The following is a 7,944-nucleotide window of genomic DNA, read 5'->3' on the forward strand; positions in this document are numbered from 1 at the left end:
TACCATTTAACGTCTTCACAAACACACTAGGAATAGGACTTTTCTCACAGACTCAACTGAGTCAAGTGAAATAAAAACTGTGAATGGGCTTTTCTATAGAGCTTCCAGAGAGGTGAAGTAATGACATTTCTCTGGATTTGTGGCCATTTAGAGAGCTCCAAACACATTCTGCTCACTGTAGAGCAGAGCTGATTTTTTCTCAGCTCCCATGTTTGTGAGTCTGCTGGTTTTCAAGACTACAAAAGAACTGGGGAACAGGGCAAGTTAAGATGACACAAAACTCACTATTATTACGTAGATTCACCTACTTTTCTTGATTTTCTTGGATTGTTACAAGTCTTTGGTAAGTTCTAGAGCTTTGAAAATTTTTATTTTGAAAAACTTTGCCTATGTTTTCATTACTTTAATGAAGGAGAAGATTTTAAGAGGTCCCATTCTGTCATTCCGGAAGTGTTTCTCCCACTCTATTTAATGCCAACTTCCTTGTTAACTTAATACATGCATGCACAGATGAATGAGTATATCTTTTCAATGTCGTGATAATTGACATTAATTCTTTAAAGCAATTTTTCCCAGCACTTCTTGAAGGGTTTATTGTCCTTCCTCTTCTGGTGACCATGTGGAGTTATCAAGGGAGATAACGTCAAGTTGTGATTATTCCTCAAGATGTCCTGCATTATCAAGAAGAAATGAGTTTTTACTATTGACCTAGGATGCATAGAGCTGGGATCAGCTTCATTACTACCCCTACAAGAAGTTGCTGGACTTCCTGCAATTTTACAACTTTTATTGAACTCCTTAGAATGCTGAGATCATATGGCAACTAACCCAAAATATAATCAAACACAGGTATCTCCCAAAAGAGGTGGAGCAAGAACACTGGCCTACCTGTGATAGATATTCCTGTGTTCCATACTCACTGAGAGAAGAATTCATCTAAATTTTAAAATTAATTACTAAAGATTGAGTGCGGGCTAACGTGAGAATATAAATCTCTTGCAAATGCAGACACAAGGGGAGTTCACACTCATTTATGTGATCTTCCTCACAGACCTCTCGTGGTGCTCGCAAGAAAGTTTGGGACAGGGTGAGATTTCTGAGAATGTTTCTCTCATGTTGCATGTCTAGGAGAGGGTAATAGCAGCGACTGCAGAAAGCACATAATACCTATCCAGATTCTTCCCCATTACTTTTCTATAGAAAACCCTTAAGTTACTATTGCCCTTAGGTGCTAATAAAAATTCACCAGAATTGAAAATATAAAACACTACCCATTGAGGTCAATCAGGACAACATCCTGGGATAGAACCACAAGAGGTATATTATAACCAGAGTGGCTTGGGATTACTGAAAAGAGCCTCATCTCTGAGAACTAGGGCAACGTTCCTGTGTAAAATGAAGGTTGATTCAGAACAGAAGAAAAGAGAACCTACTATCCACGACCATGCTAAAACCATTGAGTAATAAGTAAACACAGTCTACTGCTAAGAGAGGGCCAAGGGCATGAAGATCCCTTCTGAGGTTCAGCTGCAAAGGAAAGATTTAAAACTGAGGGGGGAGCAGATATTGAGAAATATCTTACTGTAGACCAGCCCCCGTCCTAAAACAGGTAATGTCAGAAGTTGTGAAACCTCTTCATATATGGTTCACTGATGATAACTATAGAAACAGCAAAATTCAAATCCAACTCAATTTATAACTAGATTGACTCAGCTGTCCATACCAAAGGTCTAGCCAACAACGACAACAAAAAAAAAGCAGGCCAAATTTCAGGTATAATATCTATATAATATATTATCATTATTATCATTACATCTATACATGATGTTTTGGCTTTAAAAAAATTATGAGGAATATAAAGAGGCAAAAAAATACACTGCTGAGAGACAAAGAAATAAACAGAATCAGATGCAGATATGACAGAGATATAGAAACTATCAGAGAGGGACTACAAGACAAATATGATTAATATATTAAAAATTCTTGTGGAAAAGTTGGAAAACATGACAGACAGGTGATTTTAACAAAGGACTGAAACTCATAAGAGACAATCAAATGGAAATGCTAAATATGAAAAACAAAATAGCAGAAGAAGAATGTTTTCAGTGTGCTCATTATTTTAAACTTGCAAGCCACTTAGTTTCTTTTCTTTTTTTCCCCATCATTATTGAAATATAATTGACATATAACGTTGTGTAAGTTTAAGGTGTAAAATGTGATGCTTTGATACACGTATGTATTGTGAAATGTTTACTACAATAGATTATTTAACACATTCTTCACCTCACATAATTACCACTTTGTTTTGTTAGCCTGAAACATTAAAGCTGTACTCTCATAGCAACTTTCAAGTATACAGTGCAGTATCGTTAACTATAGTCACTATGCTGCACATTAAATCTTGGCAACTTATTCTTCTTATAACTGAAGGTTTGTACCCTTTGGCCAACATCTCCCCATTTCCCTCATCCCTCAGCCCCTGGAAACCACCATTCCACTTTCGGTTTCTATGAGTTTGATGTTTTTAGACTCCACACATAAGTGAGACTGTACAGTATTTGCCTTTCTCCATCTGATATTTTTTGCTTAACATAATTCTCTCAAGGTCCATCTATGTTGCTAGAAATGGCAGGATTTCCTTCTTTCTCCTGGCTGAATAATATTCCATTGAAATATATATACATACACACATAACTTATATATACATATGTACATATGCATGAGTGTGTCACCTGACTTGGCATCCAGGCTCCCTGGGATTGATCCCCAGGTCTAGACCAAGTAGAGATAGGCTAGATCACAGGCAGGAACTTTCAGGACATACACAGGCTTGCCAGGGTATAGCCTTCCCCAAAACAGAGTTGGATTTTCTATATGTAAGTTCATATCATCTGCAAATAATGACACTTTTACTTCTTCCTTCTCAGTTTGGATGCCTTTTATTTATTTTTCTTCCCTAATTCCTCTGGCTGGGATACCTAGTATCATGTTGAATAGCAGTGGTTAGAGTGGGCACCATTTTTTTTCCTGATCTAAGAGAGAAAGCTATCAACCTTTCACCAATAAGAATGATGTTTGCTGTTGGTTTGTCAAATATAGCCTTTATTATGTTGAGATATGTTCCTTTTATATCTATTTGTTAAGCCTTTTTATCATAAAAGGATGTTGAATTTGTCAAATGCTTGTTCTGCATCTATTGAAATGATCATATGACTTTTGTCATTCATTCTATTCATGTATATCACACTTATTGATTTACATATATTGAACCATCCTTGCATCCCAGGGGTAAATCTTACTTGAGCCTAGTGTGTGATGCTTTTAATGTACTGTTGAATTTGTCTTGCTAGCATTTTGTTGAGAATATTTGCATCTATGTTCATCAGAGATATTTGCCTATAATTTTCTTTTCTTGTAGTATCCCTATATGCTTTGGTATCAGAGTAATGTTGGCCTCATGAAATGAGTTTGGGAGTATTCCCTCTTCTTCAAATTTTTGTAAAAGTTTGAGGAGAATTATTGTTAATTCTTCTTGAAACGTTTTACAGAATTCACTCATGAAGCCATAAAGTTCTTGACATTTTCTGTGTTGGGAGGTTTTTGATTACTGATTCAATCTCCTTACTCATTTTTTGTCTTTTCAGATTTTCTATATCTTAATTATTCAGACTTAGTAGGTTGCATGTTTCTAGGAATTTTACCATTTTTCTAAGTTTCCCAATTTTTTGGCATACAATTTTTCGTAGTCGTCTCTTATGATCCTTTGTATTTCAGTGGTAACAGTTCTAACATCTCCTCTTTCATTTATAATTTTATTTATAGAGTCCTTTATTTTTCTTCATCAATCTAGCTGAAGGTTTGTCAATTTTGTTTATCTTTTCAAACAACCAACTCTTAATTTTGTTGATAATTTTTGTTTTTTAATTCTCTATTCCATTTTTTGGCTCTGAACTTTGTTATCTGCATCTTTCTGCTAACTTTCAGCTTAGTTTGGTCTTGTTTTTCTCATTCTTGAGGTATAAAATTAGGTTGTTTATCTGAGATTGTTCTATTTTCTTAATGTAAATATTTATTACTATAAACTTGCCTCTTAAAACTGCTTTTGCTGTATGCTTTGGTATGTTGTGTTTTCATTTTCATTGGTTTAAAGGTATTTTTTCATTTTTCTTTTTAGTTCCTTCTTTGATCTGTTGGTTGCTCAAGAGTGTGTTGTTTAATTTTCAACATATTTATGAATTTTCTAGTTTTCCTCCTTTTTTGATTTCTAGTTTTATACCTTTTTGGTTAAAAAAGATACTTAATATTATTTCAATCTTTTTGAATTTGCTAAGACTTTTTTGGTGATCTAACATATGACCTATCCTGGAGAATGTTATATAAGTGCTTGAGAAGTCTGTGTATTCCATTGCTGTTAGACGGAATGTTCTGAATATATCCTTTAGATCTATTTGGTCTAAAGTATAGTTCAAGTCCAACCTTTCCTTCTTGATTTTTTGTTTGGATGATCTATCCATTGTGGAAAGTGATGTATTAAAGACTCCCACTATTATTGTCTTGCTGTTAATTTCTCTTTTCAGATATGTTAGTATATTTTTAATATATTTAGGCGTTCCATTGTAGAATGACGATATATTTACAATCGTTATATCCTCTTAAAGAATTGGCCCTTTTATCATTACAGTCATATACCACATAATGATATTTCGGTCAACAATGGGCCACATATGCCATGTACTAATCCATAAGATAGGTACAATATAGCCTAGGTACATAGCAGGCTATACCATCTAGGATTGTGTAAGTATATAGTATTATGTTCACACAACGACAAAATTGTTTAATGATGCATTTCTCCAAATGTGTCCTTGTTATTAAGTGGCTCATGACTGTATACAATGATCTTCTTCATCTTTTGTTACAGGTTTTGAAATAAAGACTATTAAAGTTGTAAGTATAGCTACCTCTGTTCTCTTGTGGTTTCCACTTGTATGGAATATATTTTTCCATCTCTTCATTTTGAGTCTAAATGTGTTCTTGAAGTTGAAGAGAGTCTCCTGTAGCCAACAGATAGTTTGGTCTTGTTTTTTAATCCATTTAGCCACTTTTTGCCCTTTGATTGCATAATTTAACCCATTTACATTTAAAATAATTATTAATAGGTAAGAACTTAGTATGGCCATCTTATTCACTGTTTCCTGGCTATTTTGTAGTTACTTTGTTCCTTTCTTCCTCTCTTACTGTCTTCCTTTGTGAATTTACGATTTTTTGTAGTGGTATACTTTGAGTCCCTTCTCTTTTTCTTGTGTGTATCAATTATAGGTTTTGTTTTGTGTTTATACTGGGACTTACTTGAATAATGTTCTAGATATATTATTATATTTTAGGCTGATAACAACTTAATTTCCAATGCATACAAAAGATCTACCTTTTTTCTCCACCCACACCATTTTATGTTTCTGACATCACAATTTATATCATTTTATATTGTGTATCCACGGACAAATTATTTCAGCTATAGCTATTTTTATTTATTTATTTATTTATTTATTTATTTATTTATTTAGGTTATGATAGCTTGCAACATTGTGAAATTTCAGTTGTGCATTATTATTTGTCAGTCAGCATATAAGTGTGCCCCTTCACCCTTTGTGCCCACCTTCAACCTGCCTTTCCCCTGATAACCGTTAAACAGTTTTCTTTATCCATATGTTTACCTTCCACATATGAGTGAAATCGTACGTTGTTTGTCTTTCTCTATTTCTAATAATTTTGTCCTTTAATATTTATACTAGAATTAGATGGTTAACACATCCCCATATTACGGTTTTAGAGTATTCTGAATTTTACCTATTCACTTCCCTTTACTAGTATGTTGTGTATTTTCACACATTTTCATGTTAATAGTGAGCATATTTTCATTTCAGCTTTGAGAACTTCCTTCAGCCACTCTGTAAGGCTGATCTGGTGGTGATAAACTTTCTCAGTTTTTGAAAGTCTTATATCACCTTTATTTCTGAAGGACAACTTTGGTGGATAAAGTATTATTGGTTGGCAATTTTTTCTTGAATATATTTCCTTATTCCCTCCTTGCCTGCAAGGTTTCCTCTGAGAAATTCACTGATATAGCCTTATGGGGTTCCCTTGCATAAGAGAAATTGTTTTCCTCTTGTCACTTTTAAAATGCTCTCTTTATCTGATTTTAGACAGTTTTATTATAATGTGTCTTGGAGAAGATCAATTTGCATTAAAATTTTTGACTGATCTATTAGTTTCATGATCTTCAATGTCCAAATCTCTCACCAGGTTTAGGAAGTTCTCAGTCATTATATTTTTAAATAAATTTACTTCCCCTTTCTTCCTTTTTCTCTTTCTGGGACTCCAGTGATGGGTACATTGTTTCTCTTAATAGCATCCCACAAATCCCTTATGCTTCCTTAATTACTTTTCCTTCTTTTTTCATTTTCACTCATCTGACTAGATAACTTCAAATGTTCAATCTTCAAGCTCACTGATTCTTCTGCTTGGCCCAGTCTGTTGTTGAAGCTTTCTATTAATTTTTTTTCATTTCAGTCATTGCAGTTTTTAGTTCTAGAATTTCCATTTCGTTCTTTTTTATATTTTATATCTCTTTGTTTAACTTCACATTTTGTTCCTGTTTTTTTTTAATTTTATTAAATTTTTTTATCTGTCTCATATAGTTCTCAAATAAAATAATTAATGAAATTAGGAAAATAATACAGGAACAAAATGTTTTTCTTATTTTTTTAAAAAAAGATTGGCACCTGAGCTAATAACTGTTGCCAATCTTCTTTTTTTATTTTTTCCTACTTTTATCTCCCCAAATCACCCCAGCACAAAGTTGTGTATTTTTGGTTGTGGGTCCTTCTAGTTGTGTCATGTGGGATGCTGCCTCAATGTGGCCTGATGAACAGTGCCTTGTCCATGCCCAGGATCCGAACCAGTGAAACTCTGGGCCGCCAAAGCAGAGCCTGAGAACTTAACCACTTGGCCACGGCGCCAGCCCCTGTTTTTTTTTCTAACGTCTTTTTCCTATTCCAATATTTTGTATACAATACAGCATAAGGAAAAAAATGGTTATTATTTTATGTCATTGTATAAGGTGATGTTTTCTAAGCAGCATATAAGTGATAAAGCTGCTATTGAGTTGAACGAGAATGCCATAGGAGTAAGGAGACAAATAAAGAAGCTTAAATAGTTATGTCTAAGGAAAAAATTTGGATATGGTGACTAACATTGGACCAAGCAGTAGCAATTAAAAAGAAACTTTCAGCTTATTGAGCGAATTGCATTGGCAAGCAGGTTATAAGTCTTGATTTTAAAAGTCTTTGGCTGAGCATTAAAACAACTCTAGAAATTCAAAAATGTATGTATGGAAGTAAGCTGAAAAAACTGATATTCATCAAAAAGATCATACTCCCCAACATGTACTTAAACTGCCTGGCATGGCCTTCAGCTTCACATAAAACATTACATAAAACTGCACTGAATATAATCCCACTTGTTCCAGGAAGTGGCCAAAGTCTAAAAGCCCCATGTCCCTAACCTTGAGCAATCCTTCATCTTTTGAAATGTTCCAGAACAGCTCACTTGAACCTTGAAGCTAACCAAGGCCCATCAAAGAAATCTGGAGACCCATTAGAAAGTCTCCTCATCTTCCTCAAATCTGATCTTAGTAAAAATCTTGCCAATCCAACACTTTCTCAGTAATTTCCTCTTTTCACTCTGTAAACTTTACTTTCCTTTATAATACCTTTGAACAACTGCTAAAACTCAAGTAATGGCAGATTGGCTCCCTTGCTCAAAAAAAAACAAGCTATGTTAATTTTGACTCAGATTTCATTTTTTCTTTGATACACTTCAGAAATGGTCACAGAGAATAATGGATAAGGGAGAAAAAAACATCTAATGGGTAGACCAGAAGCC

The sequence above is a fragment of the Equus caballus genome, chromosome 12 (assembly GCF_041296265.1).
Source record: "Equus caballus isolate H_3958 breed thoroughbred chromosome 12, TB-T2T, whole genome shotgun sequence".
Lineage (NCBI taxonomy): Eukaryota > Metazoa > Chordata > Mammalia > Perissodactyla > Equidae > Equus > Equus caballus.